This window comes from Sminthopsis crassicaudata, chromosome X (genome assembly GCF_048593235.1).
Source record: "Sminthopsis crassicaudata isolate SCR6 chromosome X, ASM4859323v1, whole genome shotgun sequence".
NCBI classification, from domain to species: domain Eukaryota; kingdom Metazoa; phylum Chordata; class Mammalia; order Dasyuromorphia; family Dasyuridae; genus Sminthopsis; species Sminthopsis crassicaudata.
The window spans coordinates 6,468,962-6,490,667 of record NC_133623.1 but is presented as its reverse complement, the minus strand read 5'-3'; the positions used below and the strand labels follow the sequence as shown (position 1 = coordinate 6,490,667).

Here is a 21,706-nt window from a genome sequence, read left to right as displayed (position 1 = left end):
CTTTATCTCAATCCTAGTGAAAAGGCTTCTAGATTATCTCTGTTACAAATAACGTTAGCTCTTGGGTTTAGATAGATACTACTTCTCCTATAAAGGAAAGTTCCATTTATCCTTATACTTTCTGGTGTTTAACAGGAATGGGCTTTGTATTCTGTCAAAAGCTTTTTCTGCATCTGTTGAAATAATCATATGATTTTTGTTGAGTTTAGTTATGCATATTGTCAACTATGTTGATAGTTTTCCTAATATTCAATCAGTCCTCCATGCCTGGTATAAATCCAACCTGGCGGTAGTGCATAATCTTTCTGATATATTGCTATAGTGTTCTTGTTACATCAATATTCATTAGGGACATTGATGTATGGGTTTCTTTCTCTGTTCTGACTCTCTTTGGTTAGGGAACAAGGCCATATTTGTGTCATAGGAGAAATTTGGTAGAATACCTTTTTACCTCTAAACAGTTCATATAATATTGAAATTACTTGTTCCTTAGAAGTGAGTGCAAGGGAAAATGTTGCAAAAATTACCCATGCATATGTTCTGTCAATAAAAAGCTATAATAATGAAAAAGAGATTAATTGTCTCTTAAACTTTTGATAGATTTCACTTATAAATTCATCTGATCCTGGTATTTTTTTTCTTTAAGAATTCATCTGGGTGGACAGAAATAACTATACCCAGAGAAGGAACACTGGGAAGCGAATGTAAATTGTTAGCACTACTGTCTATCTACCCAGGTTACTTATACCTTCGGAGGCTAATAATTAATGTGCAACAAGAAAATGGTATTTACACACATATATTGTATCTAGGTTATATTGTAACACATGTAAAATGTATGGGATTACCTGCCATCGGGGGGAGGGAGTGGAGAGAGGGAGGGGATAATTTGGAAAAATGAATAAAAAAAAAATAAAATGACTTTAATTTGTTGAAAAAAAAAGAATTCATCTGGGGCTTGTTTAATTTAATTTTCTAAGATTAGGTAATTTCTCATTGATTATTTTATATTTTGATAAATATTAATCCATTTCAGTTTATTGGCATATAATTGAGTGAAATAGTAGCAATCATTTCTTTTGTTTCTTCATTTGATGTGAATTAATCTTTTTATTCTTGATACTAGTTACTTGATTTTCTTTATTTTAAAAATCAGGTTAGCTAATGGTTTATTTTATTGTGTTTTTAAGAAGCTCCTAGTTTAATTTGTTAATTAGGTAGTTATTTTGTTTTTAATCTTGCTAATCTTTTATTTGAGTCCCAGGATTTCTGTTTTGATGTTTAATTGTGTATTTGTGGGGAGGGTAATCTGAAGGGTTTTTTTATAAGTATTTTTAAGTTACATGCCAATCCAAAGAATTGCTCTTTTGATTGTATTGCTGAAAGTGTTTAGAGATATAATTATTATCTTAAGGACTGCTTTGGCTGCATCTCAAAAATCTTGGTATGCTGTCTCATTGTTGTCATTTTCTTTAAGAAATTATTGATTGTTTCTGTAATTTGTTTTTTGACCAATTCATTTTTTAGGATTAAGTTGTTTAGTCTCCAATTAATTTTTAATTGTTTCTACAATGGCTCTTTAGTGAATATAATTTCTGATGCATCGTAATCAGTAAAAGAAGTGTTTAAGCTTTCTGCTTTTCTGCATTTTTGTGGGGTTTCATTCCCTCATTTCATGGTCCTTTGTTACAAAGGCGCTATGAACAGCTGAGAAATATGTATGCAGCCAGGTCCCAATTACTGCAAATAACAAATCTCTTGAAGAGGTGCATTATTTGAATTCAAACTATTCAAGTAAATAATTGTATAAAATATGATGATTGATTCTAGCCCAATGGAAGCATGCATTGTAGATTCAAATAATGTGATCACTTCAGGAGATGCATTATTCACACTAATTAATATCTAGCTTTATTCCTTTCTATTCCCATTCAGTAATCTCCAGGGATCTATCTTATCTAACTTTTCTAAAATTCCATTCATACCCTCCACTTTTTTTGTTATTAGATTTATCTAGGTTTGAAAGTGGTAAATTGAGGCCCCCCACTATTATAGCATTTCTATCTATTTTTCTCTATAATTTAACTAATTTAACTATGACTATTTAGCTGCTGCATCATTTGGACCATCATATTGATATTAATTCATTGTCTATGTACCTTTCAGCAAAATGTAGTTTTCCTTTTATCTCTTTTAATTAAGTTTATTTAATTAAGTCTATTTGCTATTGCTCTGTCCAAGATCATGATTGCTATCCCTGCCCATTTTACTTTAGCTGAAGTATAATGGATTTTGCTCCAGACTCTTATTTTCAGTCTTTATGCTTCATGTATATTTCATGTAAAAATGTTATTGTTGCATTCCTCTTTCTAATACATTCTGCTATTTTCTTTTCTCTTACGGATGAGTTTATCCCATTCACATTTATCATTTAATTAATTATGTTTTCTTCCATCCATTCCTTTAATACTTTCCTTCTCTCTGTTTCCCATTCCCTCTTTATAAAGCAGAAGAGGGCGACAAAAGAAGAGTGAACTCAGAATCAGTATTCCAGGTGTAATGTCATTTGTTTCTGTTCCCCTGCCTCTCTTCTTTTTCCTTTTACCCTGAATCAAATAACAGATTTTATCTTTTTCCCTCTTTTCTTTTAAGCCGCTCTTTGACGTCCACCTTCCTTAGTTAGAATTTGCTTTGCTTAAAAAAACTAATTTCTCCCTTAATCTGTCCTCTCTCTTATTCCTCCCCCTTTCTCTCTCTCCTTTTCCTTTTGTTTAGTTAAATGTATTTCTGCATATGTATTCTTTACCCATAGATTTGTATTATTCATTCCTTTGACCAGCTTAGATGAATAAGGATCCAGTGTCACTTGCTTCTCCCTCTTTTTTGTTATTTATGGATTTCTACTTGCACCCCTCACATGAGACAAGTACCTTCATGCTTCTTGTCTTCCCCTCCACCCAGTGTATTCTTCTTCCCATCCCTTTACATCCTTCTAAAACGTGGCACAGTATATAGAACACCAGGCCTAGGGTGAGGAAGCCCTTGAATTCAAATCTGATCTTAGATACTTGCTATTTGTGTGACCCTGGGCAAGTCACTTATCATCTGGTTCCCTCAGTTTCCTCATCTGTAAGAGAGGGATAATGATTGCACCTATGTTGCAGGGTTCTTGTAAGAATCAAATGAGGTAATATTTGTAAAGTGTTTCATTCAGTGCACATAGTAAGCTCTCTATAAATGTTAGCTCTTATTATAACAAAACCATCCTCATGTCTTCTAATTCCACTCCCTCTATGACCCTTAATGATGATAGAGTTCTGAGGCATTATATGTGACATCTCCTTATTTTAGAATGGAGTTTATCTTTGTTAGTTCCTTAAGATTTCTTACCCATGTTCATCTCTTTATGTCTTTCTTGACTCTTAATGTTTGTATTTCACAATTTCTACTCCTCTCTGGCCTTTTCATCAGGAATGCTTAGAAGTCCCTGTTTTTCATTAAAATTCATTCTCCCCTCCCAATAGAATTATATTTAGTTCTTCTGGGTAAATTGTTCTTGACTAGAAGCCTAGTTGCCTTCTGAAATACCATAGTCCAAGCTCTTCTCTCCTTTATGTAGTAGCTGCTAAGTTTTCTGTCATCCTGGCTGTGACTCCTGAGCACTTGATTTTTTTTTTTTCCTTTGCAACAACATTTTTTTCCTTTGACCTGGAAACTCTAGATTTTGCCCATAATATTTTTAGGAGTTTTCATTTTAGAGTTTCTTTTAGGAAGTGACCAGTAAATTCTGTTTCTTCTTTGCCTTGTTCTAAGAGAAGGCTTTTTAAAGTGATTTCTTGAAATAAGATGTCCAGAGGCTCTTCTTTTTTTTCTTGTGGTATTCTGATTGTCTAATGATCCTTAAATTCTCTCTCATTGATCTGTTTTTCATATCGGTTGTTTTTGCTATGAGATATCTTACATTTTCTTGTGTTTCCCCGTCTTCTGACTTTGATTTATTATTTCTTGAAGTCTAGTGGGGATCATTAGCTTCTATTTGATCAATGTTGATTTCCATGAAGTTTATTTCTTGGGTAAGAGTTTGTACCTCTTGTTCCAATCCATTAATACTCTTTCTAAGTCTTCCTTCCATAGATTTCATTTCTCTAGAATTCAGAATTACAGACTCCCCTTTCATCTGAAATTTCTGTCCTGGTCTTTCTGCTATAGGCATTAGACTTGGCTGGAGGCTAGAACTGAGAGCGTGCTTATGTCCTGGGCTTAGAGATGTACAACTTTGGTTTGCTTTTAAGCTTGTTCTTAGTTCAGTACATAGCCAAGTACCTATGTGATCTTGGGCCAGTCAGGTTCCTTTTTTCTTTTTTTTTTTCTTTTTGTAAGGTAATTGGAGTTAAGTGACTTGCTTAGGGTCATACAGCTAGCTAGTAAGTGTCAAGTATCTGAGGCCAGATTTGAACTCAGGTCCTTTGACTCCAGGGTCAATACTCTGTCCACTATGCTTCCTGCATATCCCAATTTTAAAAAATTTCCACATCAGAATTGGGTCTGGAACATTTTCTAGATTGTTATAGGGGAGATATATTAGGGAGCTCAATTGTACTTTGCTATTCTGCCATCTTGGTGCTGCCCTAGAGGGCTTCTTAAACCCCCCCCATCTAAAATACATGGATGAAGTCTTTGGGGCCACTAGTCACGGCTGTGAAGAAGATAAGATGAACAATCCTCATTTAAGCCTCTCTCTTTAGTTGCCCCTTCTTATTTAGCCAAGGAAGCATTGGCAGTTTCCGGGATGAAGCTGATCTCATTTATTGTGTTGCAAGGATGAGGGGAAGACATCCCTGGTTTCTTCTAAATGTAATATTCAATGGTTAACATTTTATTTGGAACAGTAACAAAGATTCTAATTGGCCTCATGGAGATTTGGAAAGTACTAATCCTATCTTTTACCTTGATAGGAAAACCCTGGGACCACAGAAATCCTGCCATCCTAGGAATCAGGAGTACTGAAAAACAAAAGGCCCTCCTTCCCCAAGAACAGCCCCTAAAGGTAAGTCAGATTCATAACTCAATAAACATTTATTAAATCCAAAGACAAAAATGAAGCAGGAGCTTCCCTTAAAAGAGATTATAATCTAATGGGGAAGACAGCATGTGTGTACATATGTATATTTGTACATATGCACATATATACATATGTTTATACACACAGAGAGACATGTATTCAAAACATACAGCCAGATATGTGGTAATCCTGGAGGGCAGCTGGAGGGACTAGGAGAGGCATCATACTGAAGGTGGCCCTTGAGTTGCGATGAAGGAAACCAGAGATTCCATGAGGTAGACTGGGAAGACAGACAGGGAAAAAGGTACAGAAATGGGAGGTGATGTGTCTTGTGTAAGAACTAACAAGAAGGACAGTTTCCTGGAGCATGAGAATATGTGGGGGCAAATAATGTAAAAAAAATGTATAATGTATAAAAAATAAAATAACATATAATGTATAAAAGAAGATGCAGGTTGTGGAGAGATTTAAATGTCAACGGGAAGAATTGATATTTGATCATAGAAGTCACAGAAAACTACTAGAGTTTACTGGGTATCAGAGTGACCTGGTCAATCCTACGCTTGAAAAATCATCATTGTGGTGGTTGTATGGAGTACGGATTGAAGTAGGGACAGTCTTGAGGCAGGGAACCCAGTTAGGAGGAAGGGTATTGTGGTAGTCTAAGTCAAAGGTGATGGGGACCTTTCTTTGAGTAGTAACCCAAGGTGAGTAGAGAGGAGATATGTCAAAGACATTAGAGAAGTAGAATCAATGAGACTGGATTGATAGGTTGAGGTGGGGAGCAGAACAGAAGAGTAGAGAATGGCATCAAGATTTTGAACCTAGGTGGTTGGAAAAATGTCCAATGTTATGGAAGTTGTGAAGAGGGAAGGGCTTATTGAGAAAGCTAATTGGTCCTGTTTTAGGCCTATTGAGTCTGAGATGCTTTCAGTTCAACATATCCAAGAGATATTTGGTGATTTAGTAATGGAGCTCAGGAGAGTGATCAGGACTGAGATAGAGATCTAAGAGTCATACACATAGAGCTGATAATTAAATTCAAGGGAGCTGATCAGGTCATCAATTAAGCATCTAGAGAGAAAGAAGAAGAGGTCTCATGAGAGAGCCTTGAGGGAGAGCCATAGGTAATAAGTGTGACCTGGATGAAAATCCAGCAAAGGAGACTGAAGAATAGTTAGATAAATAGAAGAGCCAAGAGACAAGGATGAACCAAAAATTTAGAAAGGAGAGAGTTTCTAGAAGAAAAGGCTGTGCAGCGATGTCCAGTGCTGCTGAGAGCGCAGGAAGGACGAGGACTGAGAAACGGCCATTCCATGTTCAAGACAAGGACTTAGGTTTGGAATCAGGCAGGAGGGGCGTACCCCAAAAGAGAAGGAAGAAGCCAAAGGCTGGAGCTGGCGACCACAGAAAGTCCCATCCAGTTCTGAAGCGTCTATGTAAACAAATGGCGGCCATCATATTTGGGAAGTATCTCTCCTGATCCCAAATGAGTGGCAGACTGGAGGGCGGCAACCTTTCTAAGAAACCCAAAATCACTCCCCTGCCTAACCTGGTCCCTTCCCTTTAAACTGTCAGTGTCTCGATTCATGGACCGATGTCTTCTTCCTGTCTTGTCTATCCCCGCCTTTGCTCTCTCCAGCTGCATTCACATTTCCCAAAGCCCTCCATTTTGTGTCTGCTTGAGTTCAGTGTCTGGAGGCTCATGGCTTCAAGCCCAGACCTGAATGAGGGCACACCCCCTTGGTCTTTATCCTTTTATGTCCTTGCTATAAAGACAAGAAATAGAACCCAGGTCCCCTTTATTTAATCTGATGTTTTTCTCCTGCCTTTCCCCAAGGCCGCATTGGTCTGAGACAAGAAAGGAAGGGAGGGAGGAGAGAACGGATTAGAGAAGAAGGGTGAGGAAAGTATTTCTCTGAGAAAAAGACTGCTATGAATGGAGTCCATGAGACCTAGTCCCTAAGAAGGGGCTGACCTTTTGTCTGCACTCCAACTGAAGTGAGTTCTAGACCCTTTGCCTACAGGAGGCTAGCAAACTGAGGCAAAGGCAAGGCTGAATGGTTGGCACAGAGGAGCTTTAACCTAAGGAGGGGGTTAGCACCAGCCAAGTGAGCTGAAGCACTCGTGTCATCACTGTGTCTGTTGGGACTGAAGAAGGCCCCGAGCCCAGCCAGAGGCCCTGCAGCAAGGCAGTCCTGCAAAGAAACGTGCTGCTTTTTTATTTATCATCCTTCCCAATAGGAACAGAGGCCTAGAGGCCTAGGCCTGGAGAAGAGCCCAGCCATAAATAAATTTGACCATTAAAATCCTAATGGCCTAATGAAATCCCCAGACCAGTCCTAAAATTGTGATTGAACTTGATTTCCTAAGACTTCGGGTATTAAACAAAGCGAGGCTGGCCACAGGAGCGAGTTGGAACTTTGAGATAATAAGGACATTGTCTTCTTTCTCTTTTATGGCCCCTCTCTTCTTTTTTGGGAATCTCTCATGGCTTTCTGATTCATGGTAAAAAGCTTTTCCCCCAGCAGTTTAACCCTTTCCCTCCTGTGCTCCAGCATCCCATCAATGAACATTTAGAAGTCAATCTCTTCTGTGGAAGTGCAAATACAAAAGACCCCTGGGCCAAAGCAGGTGGCTTATAGCCATGATGTATTTGGGGAGCAAAAAAGCTGGTGCGGTTGACTGCATTTGGGGATTGGTGGGGGAGAACCTGATCATTTGATTCCTCCTGACCCTAAGGAGAGCATCTAAGCTCTCTGGTGAGCCAGGTGGTACAGTGAATAGAGCAGCAACCCTAAAGTCAGGAGGACCCAAATGTGGTCTCAGACACTTAACACTTCTTAGCTGTGTGACCCTGGGCAAGTCACTTAATCCCAATTGCTTCAGTAAAAGAAAAAAAGCAGGGTGGGGTGGTAGAAGGAACTTCAAGGCCCAGAAACAATATGTGTAACTAGGCAGCTCCAGAACTCTCAAGTGAAGATGATGTCATCCCCTGCCCGTTCTTCTCCCTTGACTCCTCCACAGAAGCTTCCTCTCCCTAGCTGGACCAGGCTGGCTTTCACCCCATTTCCATAAAGCCTGAGAATTTCACATCCGTGGCCTTGAGCGAATCCCAGCTCCCCTCTCTGAGCCTCAGTTTCTCCCCCACCCCGAGCCTCCCTCCAATCAAATACACGAGGTTGAAGTGGAATTCTAAAAGCCATCCCAGTTCTGTGATTTCCAAATCTGCTCTTCTCGGGGCCTGCTGGCTGACAGCAGCTCCTGGGCAGATAGCACTGTAGAAAGAAAACTACCAGGCTGCCCCAACCCTCCCTGTAAATACACTCTACAGGACTGGTTGCCAAGCCTGAGCAAATAATAGCGATTAGTACTTGAGGTGCCTTAATTACTAATGTGTGTCAAGTCACCACCCAATCAAACAGAGGCCCGAAAAGGCCAGCTAATTACAAGTTTAATAATGGCGGCTTTCACTTGTCTGCGGAATACACAATCTTCTCCCTAGGTAGGGAGAGAGGGGGTGGGACTGAGAACCAAGGCCCGGGCTGGGGGCCAGGGTCATGGAGCACATGAGAATCACTAGGATTAGCACAGCCCCAGGACGTCAGAGCTGGACTGTGTGGTCCAACTTGTCTCCCACAGTAATCCCCCGTTACGAGGCGGTCAACCTTTACTTGAAACTTTCACGTGATTGAGATGCCAGAATCCCAGGAGGCAACCCACTCAACTAGAAGATACTTTCACTTGTTAGGAAGGTTTTCCTTCCGATCAGCCTAAGTCTGCTTCTCTACTCCCCGTCTTAGTTGTCCTCCCCTCCGCCCCTTCCCTGCCCCGGCTAAGCCGAATAAACATAATTTCTGTTTCTCATGACAATCCTTGAAATACCCGAACATGGGCCCTTGCCACCCGTGCCCAAGTCTGCTCTCCAGGATTGGCCCCAGCTTCTTCAACTGGTCCCTGGGTGGGATGGTCTAAATTAAGGCCTTTCCTGCTAAGAATTCGTGTAATGTAGTCGAATGCTTGACTTAGAATCAGGAAAACCTGGATTCAGATGTGACATTTACCAGCCGTGTGTCATTGGAGAAGTCACTTAGTCCCTCCAGGGTCTCATCTCCCATCCTCCTCTGTCATGTGACCCAAAGTCACCTTAGCTCTGAGGGCTGGTTTCTCCAGCCGCCAGCATACTCCATCTCTCAGGTCTCTTTTAGACAGCTTGCTAGCTAGCTCCAGCTCCCCCATTTTGTACTTGGGATGATGATTTCTTCAGCCTGAGCAGAAGACGTTCTTTTATCCAGTATTCAGTTTCAGCTTATTAGATTTAGCCCCGTGCTCCCACTGGGTGAAATGGGTTGGGAGCCGGATGTTGTTAGGCATTAGGTTAGCTTTCTCTAGGCCCAGTTTTGGAGCATCTCCTGCAAATTCTAGATTCTAACCCAGAAAAGCTGAGCTCGGCCTGGCAATCTCTTGCCATGTCTTGTCTGGTGCCAGGCCTCTATAATGCTTCCCACCTCTATACCAGGTTTCCTTCATCCTGGCTGCTGTCTTCATCTCTCTGACCAGACCTCAGGGCTCTGACCCTGGGGAATAGGCGAACACAAGGCCAAGATAAACATGGCGGAAACCACCCCCCACCCTTTCCCATGAGAGACTCAAGCAGCCATTAAGGGTTACGGGTGCTGGCAGACATGATGGTTGAATCAGTTCACCTCACATAGGGCCAAGCACAGATAGCTGGAGACCTTCTAAGGTGACATTGAACCATTAATGACCACACTTTGACTTCAGTGATCCAAGCCATTGCAAAGCCACTGGAATGCACTTTTGTCTTTCCCCCTCTCTCCATCATGTGGATAAGATTAGCCCAAGAGACTGGGTCAGATGCTTTTTCAAGACTGCCATGAACCATATCCAAAGTCTGCCGTCCTGGTCCATGGTCACCCTGTAGAAAAGGGTATGGCGTTAGTCTAGTATAACTTGGCCTTTTGAAAACGGTTGTCTTGATGCCTTTTGTTTTAAGCCATGATCATTTATGAATATATTTTAATTAATTAAAATTATTAAATATATGATAAATAATTATATTAATTCATGTTATAAACAATGGTGATATTAATTACATTGATTCATATTACAAATAATTGTGCTACTATTATATTAATTAGTATAAACAATTGCTATGTTAATTATTATATTAATTCATATAAATAGTGGCGTTGATCATTATGGTAACTAATATTATAAATAACTCTAATGTTAATTATTATATTAATTCATATTATAAATAATTGTGATATTAACTATTATAGTAATTAGTATTAAAAATAATTGCAACTTTAGTTATTATATTAGTTTATATTATAAATAAGTGTGATGTTAATTAGTATTTTAATTAATATTATAGATAATTGAACTGTTTGTTATATTAACATAAATAATTGTTATGTTAATTATTATATTAATTAATGTAAATAATTATATTATTTATTTTAGTAATTAATATTATAAATATATATAATATATAAATAATTTCAATGTTAACTATATTCATTATTATTATAAGTAATTGTGATATTAACTATTATGTAAATAATTGCAACATTAGTTATATTAATTCACATTATAAATAATTGTGATGTTAACTGATTAATATTATGAATAATTGTGATGTTAATTATCATGTTAGTTAATATTATAAATAATTGTTATATTATTCTATTAATCTATAAATGAGTGTGATATTATATTGCTTTCTAGATTAATATCATAAATAATTGTAATATTAATTATTATACTTATTATTATAAATAATTTAAATGGTAAATATATTAATTATTCTATTGATTGATATACATAAGTGTGATGTTGATTATTATATTAATTAATATTATAAGAACTATCATTTGGATTATATTAATTGGTATTATAAATTGTGATGTTAATTAATATTAATATGCACTCCACACCCACAAGGGCCCTGAAAATGAAACTTCTTTTGCAACAATGGAAAAATAGTTAAGGAAAAAATTCAAGAAGCTTGTCTGGCGGTTTGTGCGACCTTTTGTCTTTATGGGGCCCCTCTTCTCTGTTCCATCCCTGGCTTTCCAGGACCCTTGTTGGTTTAAGTTACTCTGAATCCAGGCACCTCCTCATAAATTTGTCATTTCTGTCCCTGAAGTTGTCACATGTACCGTGAAGTTTCATCTCTCTGAGGGTTAAGTTTTGGAAGTCAGCCCAGATGATACGAATTGCATGTAATTAAAATTACCCTCTCTGCACAGCAGGTCTCCAAGGTGAAGCTTCCCATATATTGGAGCAATGCAGCTGAGGCAAGTTGTCAAGGCAGACTTGTAAGCCAAGCATAAGGACTGGCTATAAAGGGTGGTACAGTTGTTGGCCATAGGAGGGTAGGGCTTGTGCCAAGCAGAACTGGGCCCAGACTCTGACTGGACAGGGTAGTCCTAACTCCAGCCATGAGGGCCCGAGGCTTACTTCTTCTTTTCTTATCTTACTACCCTTCCCTCCCCCTGCCTTGAGAAGGATTAGAGAAGAGAAGACAGACATGAAGAGAAGACAGAATGAATTCAGAACCTAGTCCACACTGAGTACTGGGACTATTGCCCTTCCCTGAAAGAGCTGACAGTCTAATTGGAGGGAAATAAATATGTAAAGGGGTATTGGAAGGGGATGCTTTGCAGTCCTGGTCAGGCCTGGGGTGGCGATGACCAGGAAAAGTATGTGGAGATCTGCTTCCACAACAAGGTCAGAGCCCTGAGGTCTGGTCAGAGAGATGAAGACAGCAGCCAGGAGGCAGGGAAGCTGGTGTAGAGGTGGGAAGCATTAGAGGCCTAGCACCAGACAAGACATGGCAAGAGATTGCCAGGCCGAGCTCAGTTTTTCTGGGGTAGAATCTAGAGTTCTAACCAGGGAGCCAATAGGACGGCATCTGCTTCAAAGAGCATGTTCTTCTTCTCCCATAATTCCAAAGTATTTTCCAGAAGAGTTGGACCACTTCTCCCACAATCATGTATTCAAGACTGTTTTTGCACAAGGCCTCCAATGTTGACTATTTCCTTTTTTTTGCTATCTTTGCCAATTTTCAGGGTGTGAAGTGAAACCTCAGAGTTAATTTGCATGTCTTATTATCAGTGATTTGGAGCATGGTTTCATATGATTCAATCAGCTTAGCAAAGGAAAACCCAGAGAGGAGAGAATATCCAAGAGGGATGGTAGCCAGTCGTGTCAAAGGCTATCAAGAGGTCAAGAAGGACTGAGAAAAAAAAAAAAACATTCAATTTGGTAATGAACGGATCACTGGTAATTTAGGAGAGAGCAGTTTGAATGGAATGATGAGGGAGAAGCCAGATTGTAGAGACATTAGTAGAGACAGAGAAAGGGAAATTGAGATTGCAAGTGTAGAGGGCCTTTGCAAAGAGCATCACCATGAAAGGAAGGATAGCTAGAAGCTGAGAGCTGGTGGACATGGTAGTATCTGGTGAGGGTTCTTAAGGAAGTGGGGGAGGATTTGAGTGGGGAAGTACCACGAGATAGGGAGAGATTGAAAATGAGAGAGACAGAAACAGAGATAGAGACAGAGAGAGAGAGACAGAGACAGAGAGACAGAGACAGAGACAGAGAGAGACAGAGACAGAGAGAGAGAGAGACAGAGAGACAGAGACAGAGAGAGACAGAGAGAGAGAGAGAGACAGAGAGACCGAGAGAGACAGAGAGACAGAGACAGAGAGAGACTGTGTGTGTGTGTGTGTGTGTAGGGAGAAAAGTGGGGACAATCTGATAGGATCAAAGGTACACAATGATGGTTTACTGCTCTAATCTCCTTGGATCATCTATTAGATAGATCATCAATTTTAAGAAAATTATGCTATTCCTTCATTATTACTGTTTCCTTCTCTGAATGTTTACTAATTGTGGGAGGGAATAAGGAAGGGAATAAGCATTTTTTCCAGTGCCTACTATGCAAGTATGATTTCATTTGGACTTCATAAGCTTGCAAGGTAAATGCTATTATTATCCATATTTTATAATTGAGGAAACTGAGGTAAATGAAGGTTATGTGACTTGCCCAGAGTCACACAGCTAGTAAGTGTCTGAGGCTGAATTTGAACTCAGTCTTCCTGACTCTAGCTCTGGTATTGTGGCCACCGGCTAACTAAGGATTTCTTAAGAATTTCTTAGGCGATCCAAGTCAAACTGGCTATATAGTTTGCAGACTTCATTCTCTTCCCTTTTTTTCTACTGGGACATTTACCCTTTTCCAGTTTGTGGCACCTCATCCATTCTCCTTGATCTTGCTATGATCCCTGACAGGGGCCCAGCAATCCTACCTTGCCGGGCTTTCAGTACCATGGAGAGTAGTTCATTGCAGCTCAGTGGCCGGAACTTGTCATGGCCAGCTAGCAGCTCTTAACTCTGCCTATTTATGTTGGCTTCCCAGCTTTCTCTTAACCACTTTGGGCCTGCCCTTTCTACACCATGCAGCACTTTTCTTGAGAGGGAAAACAGAAGCAGAATAAAAATTAAGTGAGTTTGCCTTTTCTCCATTGTTTATTATGTCCATCCATCCTGATCAGCAGTCCTGTCCTTTCTTTGACCTTCCTCTCTTCCCCAGAATAGCTTTCAAAAAACTGAAGCCATTTATGAGGCCCTGGCTTTCCTAGTCAGATTTAACTCATTCTGAGCTGTCAAGCTCCCACCATATTCCTACTGGACCTTGTCATGTCATGCCATTGCATTCTTTTATTTCTTTTATTTTTTTTTCCCTGAGGCAATTGGGGTTAAGTGACTTGCCCAGGGTCACACAGCTAGGAAGTGTTCAGTGTCTGAGGCCACACTTGAACTCAGGTCCTCCTGACTTCAGGGCTGGTGCTCTATCTACTGCACCCACCTAGCTGCCCCCATTGCATTCTTTCAGTTACATCTTCTATATTCTCTTAAATCCACATTGCTTAATGAGTTTCCTGTGCATCCCCATCATGCTCTTTAAACAGCTTCTTCCTCTTCAGGACTGTGTCTCCTTTTCTTTTGAAAGCCATTCTTGAGAGCCTTCTGTCCTTCCTAAGCACAATTCTTTTCAAGGACTTTGGGCCATTGGTTCCTATTTATTTTTCCTTTGGACCCTTTGAGATTTGCTCTCCCAGATCTGGTATATCGATACTGGTCCTACTTCCTTCTTGGTTAAGGAACTCCTCTACTAAGACCATTGGTTTTGGGCCAGAACTTCTGCCATCATTGTTTCTTCATCATTCTGCTTCATTGTTGGGGGTTCCCTGGATGGGCCACATGGTTATACAGCCTTTCCAGGGAATCGAAGCTCATATCTCCAGCCGGTCACCTCCGGTTGTGTTGTGTGTGTGTGTGTGTGTGTGTGTGTGTGTGTGTGTGTACACACACAGTGCTCTCCCTTTGAAAGGTTATGGCCCAGGTATACGTAATCTGGCCAGTCACTCTGAGAATAACAGGGGTTAATTGAGGACCAGGCAAGGAATTCATACCTTGGCCAGGAGTTAAGGGGATTTCGAACCCTGTATAGGAAGATACTGTCAGTAAGACACAAAGTCCTCAGAGGTTGGAGGCTGAGAGGACTTTTGAGGACCTCAGTTGATTCCCGGATATACCCATTACTCTGCTCCCCCCCCATTCCCTTTACCTAGACTCTCTTTCTCTTTTTTGCTGAGGCAATTGGGGTTAAGCTTTGTCACACAGCTAAGAAGAGAATGGATTTGAACTTGGGTTCTCCTAATTTCTATCCACTGTGCCATCGAGCTGCCCCCTAGACTCTCTTTTTTGAATGATATAGAATTATGTCCTAATCATTTTCACTAATTCTCAGTAATACCTCCAAGGTCAAATTGGTCCCCTTGCGTTTCCTCTACTTTGTACATTGGAGGGACTTTTAACTTTGGGTCTGTGAACTTCCTCGGGGGCTCCATGAGTTGATTTCAGGGGATCTACAAACTTAAGTGAGAAAAAAAGTACTGGCCTCAATTCTAATTTAGCATTTCCTTCGATTTTGAATGTAGGCAATAAATGTGATTCTGCATGGGAGTGTATCCTAGAAAGACCCCCAAGGGGTGTAGGGCCCAGACAAGGTGGAGTTCTGGGATGGAGACACATCTGACACCATTGGTTTCATTGCTGATGTCCTTGGTCTCCAGTGAAGTTCTTCTAGTCGATGCTGTGGCCCTTCTCACCTTAAGCTACCCACTGTGCTATCTCACTTGGTGGAGAGCTGTGGGTAATTGTGTCCCTCCCATCCTTCTTTTTGCCTTAGCATGGGGGAAGCAGAATGGGGAGACTTGACTCCCTTGAGCAGTCAGTATATCTGGGGGATCTGTCCCTGCACTTGCCCACCTGAGTCTGCTTGAGCCTCGTAAGTTGAAGGTTGAGATAGATGTTCCTTCCCTCCCCAAGGGCAGATCACAGCATCTCTGTGATTGAGGAAATCGTTTTCAAGAGTTGCTGCAGAGGGAAAAAAAAGAGAAGAAATGCTACAACCCAAGAATGAATCATTTGCAGCTGACCTGGAGCTGAGCTACTTCTCTCCAGTGTTCTCAACTGCTTCACAGATGACATCCACTGGCCACCCATACTTAGATCCAGAGGTCACCTCTACACCAAGATGAGTCATCAAAAGAGAACTTGGATAGAGAAGAGAACAGAATCTAGAGTTGTCAGCACCAGCCTCAAATTTTGGCATTCTGGGTCATTGCTTGAGTCCTTCCCTGAAGGGCATGTAGGAAAAAAAAATCCCTGGTCAGACCACGTGGGCTGCTATAGAGCACACAAGATATGATCATCACTGGGCTAAATTGTCCAAAGATCAGAAAGTTACCGCACCAGTTCAGGCCTTCGTCACTGCTTGGACTCCTATTTGGACTCCCTGCCTCCACTCCGCACACATTACCCTGTATTTCCCTTGGGATAGATTTTGTGTGTTTGTGTTGTTTCCCTAATGTAATGTAAACTTGTTGCAGGCAGGACCTATTTTTGTGCCTCCAGGATGTCCTGTACATAGTAGGTGCTGAACCCTAGTTTGATGAACGAACAAATGTAGGGACTTCGCGAGGTTTTTTTGTGGCAAAATCAGACAAGCATATGAAAATGTCTATCAAAGAGCATCCAGCACAGCAATGTCTGCATCTGCAAGGACTTTAATCTGGCCTTATTTACTGATTTGAGGCACAGGCAAAAGAAAGCTACCTTCTCATGCCTTTAAGAAGGCCATGATCTTGTTAGAGAGACTAGATTTAACTGACCAGAAAAAGGGAACAAACATGGTTGACCTCATTGGCCCCTGAGGCTCAAAGCGAACCAGGGACTCTGGCCAGCCTCCTTTTTCTACCATTTCTTTCCACCTCCACCCCACTCATTTCCCCTCTCCTCCTTGCCATCCCATCCCAGCCCTGCCTCGGCCTCGGCCCTTGCTGAGCCCTTTTTTCAAGGCCCTGGTCCCTGGCAACTCACCTGGGCCAGAGAGATGCAAACCTCACCTTGCCTAGCCCTGCAAAATGTCGGCCTAGGCAGGCGATAATAGACCTGCTCTGCTGCTGTCAGCACAGGGGCAGGCTCTTTGACAGCTCCAACCTCTGCTAAGAGAAAAGGAAAATGGAACTGTTTCCAAGCAGCATTACATGAGGTCCCTTGTGATCTTTTCACTGGAGAGCTATTTGTCTATCTCAGAGTCTTGGCGTCTAGATCTAGAGGCCCCTGAGGGGGTGAATCCTGGGACCAATAGAGTCAGACCAAGACTAGCCTATCCTACAAAGAGAACTAGCCCTCTTCAGCCAGGGTGGATGAAGGCAAGTGATTCTCCCGGGAAGGTGGCTCACCTGAGCCCCACCATGAGAGCCCTTGTTGCTTTTTGGCCTTTGTCAGAAGGGGCCCAAGATATCAGGGAGGTGATACCATGACATTCAAGTGAATTGGATTTGAAGCGAGGGAGGGCTGGGCAAAGTCTGGAGGCCAGACAGAGATGAAAATGACCATTAGTCCAACTGCGGCCCATGCTTCCTCAGCCCTCTCTCACCCTTGAATTCTGGTAGAGGAATAGCTCCTACTAGGAATATCCATGCAGTCTCCCAGGCTCTAATCTGCCTAGCCAGAACAGACGCCAGCCTAGTTTGGAGCCTTTGCTTTGAACGGTTCTTTTTAATAAAAGGCCAATTAGGAAACCATAGTAAGGAGGCTGGGACCTCCAGCTCCCAAAGTAGGAGCTGGAGATCCCCATCAGCCCCTTGCTGACCAACTTTGAGCTCCTCCCATAGTTCTGGGCATTTTCAAGGTGAAGAGGGGGGGAAAGGAGCAGAGAGGGCATCTGGCCTGAGTAACTCTCTCACTCAGGACCACTTGAGGCCTCTTGTTACACATATCTAAAGCAGTCTTTCAGGAGACTTTGCTTTGTGTGTCGCAGGCTCTCAAGAACTATACTGCTCTGAAAAGGAACAGATTAAATGTGTCACTTGGACAAGCCTCTAAAGTAATTTAGGGAGAAAGTAGTAGCCTATAGGAACCATTAACAGCCCCTGGGCATACTTTCAAGCATCCCTATTCCTTTCCCAGTCCTTATTCTTAGTGACTTTTCTCTGAGACTACCCCTAGTTTATTCTTGAATCATCTTGTTACTCTAACAATTTTGTTACTCTAACAGTTTTGTCACTCTTTGATAATTTTGTTACTCTTTGATAATTTTCTTACTCTTTAACAATTTTGTTACTCTGATAACTTTGTTACTCTTTGATAATTTTCTTACTCTTTAACAATTTTGTTACTCTGATACCTTTGTTACTCTTGGATAATTATCTTACTCTTTAACAATCTTGTTACTCTTTTACCATTTTGTTTATCTGGCCTCCTTCATTAGATTGGGAGCTCCTTGAAAGTAGGGTGGGGTTTTACTTCATTTTACTTCCCAAACATATCATAAATAAATGCTCATTGACTGACTATATATTCCCTAATCAAACTCCCTGGTTTCTCTCCACTTGCTTTCCCCATTTCTTATTTCTGTCTGGTCGGGTACCCAGACTTAAGATCTCCCAGTTACCTCTGAACACTACGTCTCCCTTTTTCCTCCTGAGACAGCCAATCAGTCACGAAATCCTGTGAATCCTTCCTTCCTTCTTGCTACCACCTTTTAATTGCCACTTTCTCCACGATTGTCTGCACTGCCTCACCAGGGATTACAATGACTTCTGAGTGTTTTTCCTCCCTGTGGCCTATTCTGTCTCCCCAGAACATATCTGTCCTCTTCTCAATTTGATCTGTTAAACAGACTGTATTCTTAGGATGACTAAGATGACAGATCTTAGGAGACTGTATTCTACCCGATGCAGTGTGCCCAGCTATAAGGCAATGGAAGGACTAAAGGGAGCAAAAGAGAAATCCAAACAAAAAGCTCTAGAAAGACTCAAGGAAGGAAAGTTGAGGATCAGGGAAGGCTCGAGCTGAGCCACACAAGCAAGAGAAGAATTCTGAAAGGTGGAGTTGAGGAGGTCATGTATTCCACTTAATAGGGAATGCACTCTGCCCATATACAAGTTTCTTACCTTTTTTAAGCCTAAAGACCAAGCCCCTTTCATCTCTACCAAACCCATCCATTCTCCACTCGTCTGCCAAAGTGATTTTCCTAAAACACAGGTGTGATCATATCCCCCACATGTACAGATACGCAACACACACACACACACACACACACACACACACACACACACACACTCAATAACCTTAATCTCTGGGGCAATCCCTGGGGAGGTACTTCCAAAGGACAGAGTCCTTGGGAACCAGTAGGAGCCAGCTTTATTAGAACTATAGCAGCCCAGCTCCCGAACTGGGCCTCCAAAGTCCTCTGGCCCAGTAGCCACGTTTTGTAGATAAGGAACTATAGTCCACAGAAGGGACCAGAATCCTCCAATTGTAAATCCATCCTTCTTTCCCCTGCACCATGGCCCTGAAGGAATGAATGGCCAAAGCTTGAAGAGTAAGTCACAGCTGTATACAGCGACTCTTCTTCTCCTTCCCTCCCAAATTTCCAGTACTTTCAAGCTCTATATTCATAGCTCCCACTTTTTCAGAAGCTTAAGGTTTACAAAACATTTCATATTCATGATCAAATTTGATTCTGCCAAGTCTTTTTTTTTTTTTTTTTTTTTTGAGGTTGGGGTTAAGTGACTTGCCCAGGGTCACACAGCTAGGAAGTGTTAAGTATCTGAGACCACATTTGAACTCAGGTCCTCCTGAATTCAGGGCTGGTGCCCTATCCACTGCAGCACTTCGCTGCCCCTGCCAAGAGTCTTTTGACTCCAGATTGAACTCCTTCCTTGTATGTGTGGCTCCTTCAGGCTTCACTCCCTCAGTAGACTGATAACTAATTCAAACTAAGGTGTCAATGGCAGATATTGACTAAATAGATTCCCCCTTGCTTCCAGATAAGTCTTTATACTTTAAGCAGAGCCTCCAAACCCAATGGGACCCGACTGAAAGGGAGGCTCAGCATTTTAAGCACTGGGACAGATGGCCCGAAACTAGTAGGAGCCATCCCTTTGTAAACTAGGAAGTACCTAGTTCTCAAGAGGTCTCCATTGCCATAGTCTTTAGGACAGTGGTATGCCCACAGAATGTCCTTTTGGAATGAGGGGTCCTGCTTTAACCATCTTGCTGGCATTGATTCTCCCACTGGGAGTTCCCATGGGGTGCTTACAGTTACTCATCTTTTTTTTGGTTTGTTTTGTTTTGGTTTTTTGCTTGTTTCTTTTTGCTGAGGTAACTGGGGTCGAATGAGTTGCCCAGAGTCACACAGCTACAAAGTATTAAGTGTCTTAGGCCAGATTTGAACTCAGGTCCTCCTGATTTCAGGGTTAGTGCTCTATCCACTGCTCCACCTAGCTGCCCTACAGTTACTCTTTGATTCAGAACTCAGACCTGTTGAATAATGAGCTGTGGTCCAGACAGACACTCAGATTGATGGCGTGGCCCCAACTCCACGTGGATGAAAACACACAAGCGAGTTCTTTAAAAGTGTGTGGTTCTGTCGGACTTGGCAAGGCTTATTCTTCTGATTTTCTGCAACATCTGATATAAACACCTTGTAAACACTCTAACAACCTTGGATCACTGCCCCACAGTCTCCTCAGTCTGCTCCCTGGCCTCCAGTTTCCCAATTTCATTCTCTTCCCTTTTTGGAAAATCAGGACAGCAGTTCTTGTCCTTCAGTTAACCCTGATCTTTCAAAGATGGCTGACAGTGACTCGGCAGCCACATCTGCCAGTTCTTTCCGTTCTCACAGATACAGTTCATCAAGACCTAGTGGCTTGAACTTCTCAAGGGCCGTGAGGTGCTCTTTTAGTGTGTCCTGACTTGTCTTGCATTTCAATTCCCTTTGGACTGTTCCGGTTCTGTCCTTGATAGTCCAAAAGTCATTCTTCTTAGCAGAAGAAACAAACAAAAATACAAGTTTTGCCAGCTTTCGCTTTTCTCCATCATCCTCTCTAGGAAATGGTCTCGGATATTCCTCCTTTCCTCCTTGTGGTGGGTATTCTCTCCGGCACCGGACCTCTCCCCCTACCCTTGGACTTCCCATCCCATGCAACTCTCATCCTTGTTTTTCCATGACTCCCGTATAAGGGATCCACCCCAAGTGAAAGCACTTGTCCCCATATATCTGAATACCAATGGTGCAGGAAGGTAGTCCACTGCTCTTCCCTCTCTCTTATGATGTGTTTGGTCCCCTCCTTTCCCAGGCATCCAGATCTCTAACGCCATCCTTCTTCCAGTTTCTCTTGCCTAATTTTTCATTACTAATTTGCTGTAGCTTCTCATCACCATCATGGAGATGATCCATTATCCTTTATGGGACCCTCAATTTAATTCTCTGGTGACTGACCTTTTAAAAATTCTATTATCGGGGTCTTCTCACTGAACCACTTGCCCTCTTCAACATCATCATCATTTCTGACAAAGAAACTGAAGCAGCCGAAGATTGTGAGTTGCCTACTAGTAAATGTATGAGACAGGATTTGAACTCAGATCTTCCAGACGCTAGGTCTAGTGATGTATCCGCTGCACCACCTTAGCTGACTTTTGGATTCTCTTTTCCCCACCTACCCAATATAGATATAATATTGAAGGAGTTTTTACTTAGTGGGAACGAAATTAAATTTTCTGGGGGAATGTAAACAGTCACTGGCCTGTGATGGGTAGAGTGTCATTGCCAGTGATGAAGGAAAGTTTTTGTAAAGGTTGTGATTCATCTTTTCCATTTCTTGTCTATTTGTTACCCTTTTTCCAATTTTACTCATAAATTTCCTCAGAAATTTACATTTAAATTTCCTTAAAATACTTTTTTTGCCCTTGGATCTCACATCAATGTGTTTTTCCTTCGGCTTCTCGCCATTTATAAAATGATACTGTTCATAATCTTTTATCATCTTCCTTTTCTAAGATCTTACAAAAGGGTTTGTATTTTAATATTTTCTTGGCCTTGACCACATAGTTTCTATTTGGCAAGGGGATCACATATTTATTGACTGAAGTGCTTTCTAAACACTTACATGCACATTTTGGTGATTAATTCACATCCGTAATTCTTCTTTAGTAAATCGCATTAAACTGTCAATGTCTATACTTTTATCC

General features: G+C 41.4%; 1 protein-coding gene across 1 annotated transcript in view; it reads left to right on the top strand.

Annotated features, from left to right (window-relative positions):
• The window catches only part of TRPC5 (transient receptor potential cation channel subfamily C member 5), a 154,958-nt gene that overhangs the window by 48,122 nt on the left and 85,130 nt on the right, over positions 1-21,706 (top strand). Inside the window, exon 2 of the mRNA XM_074278255.1 lies at positions 4,956-5,047. The gene's annotated coding sequence lies outside the window, so the exon portion shown is untranslated. The remainder of the gene's footprint in view (positions 1-4,955; positions 5,048-21,706) is intronic.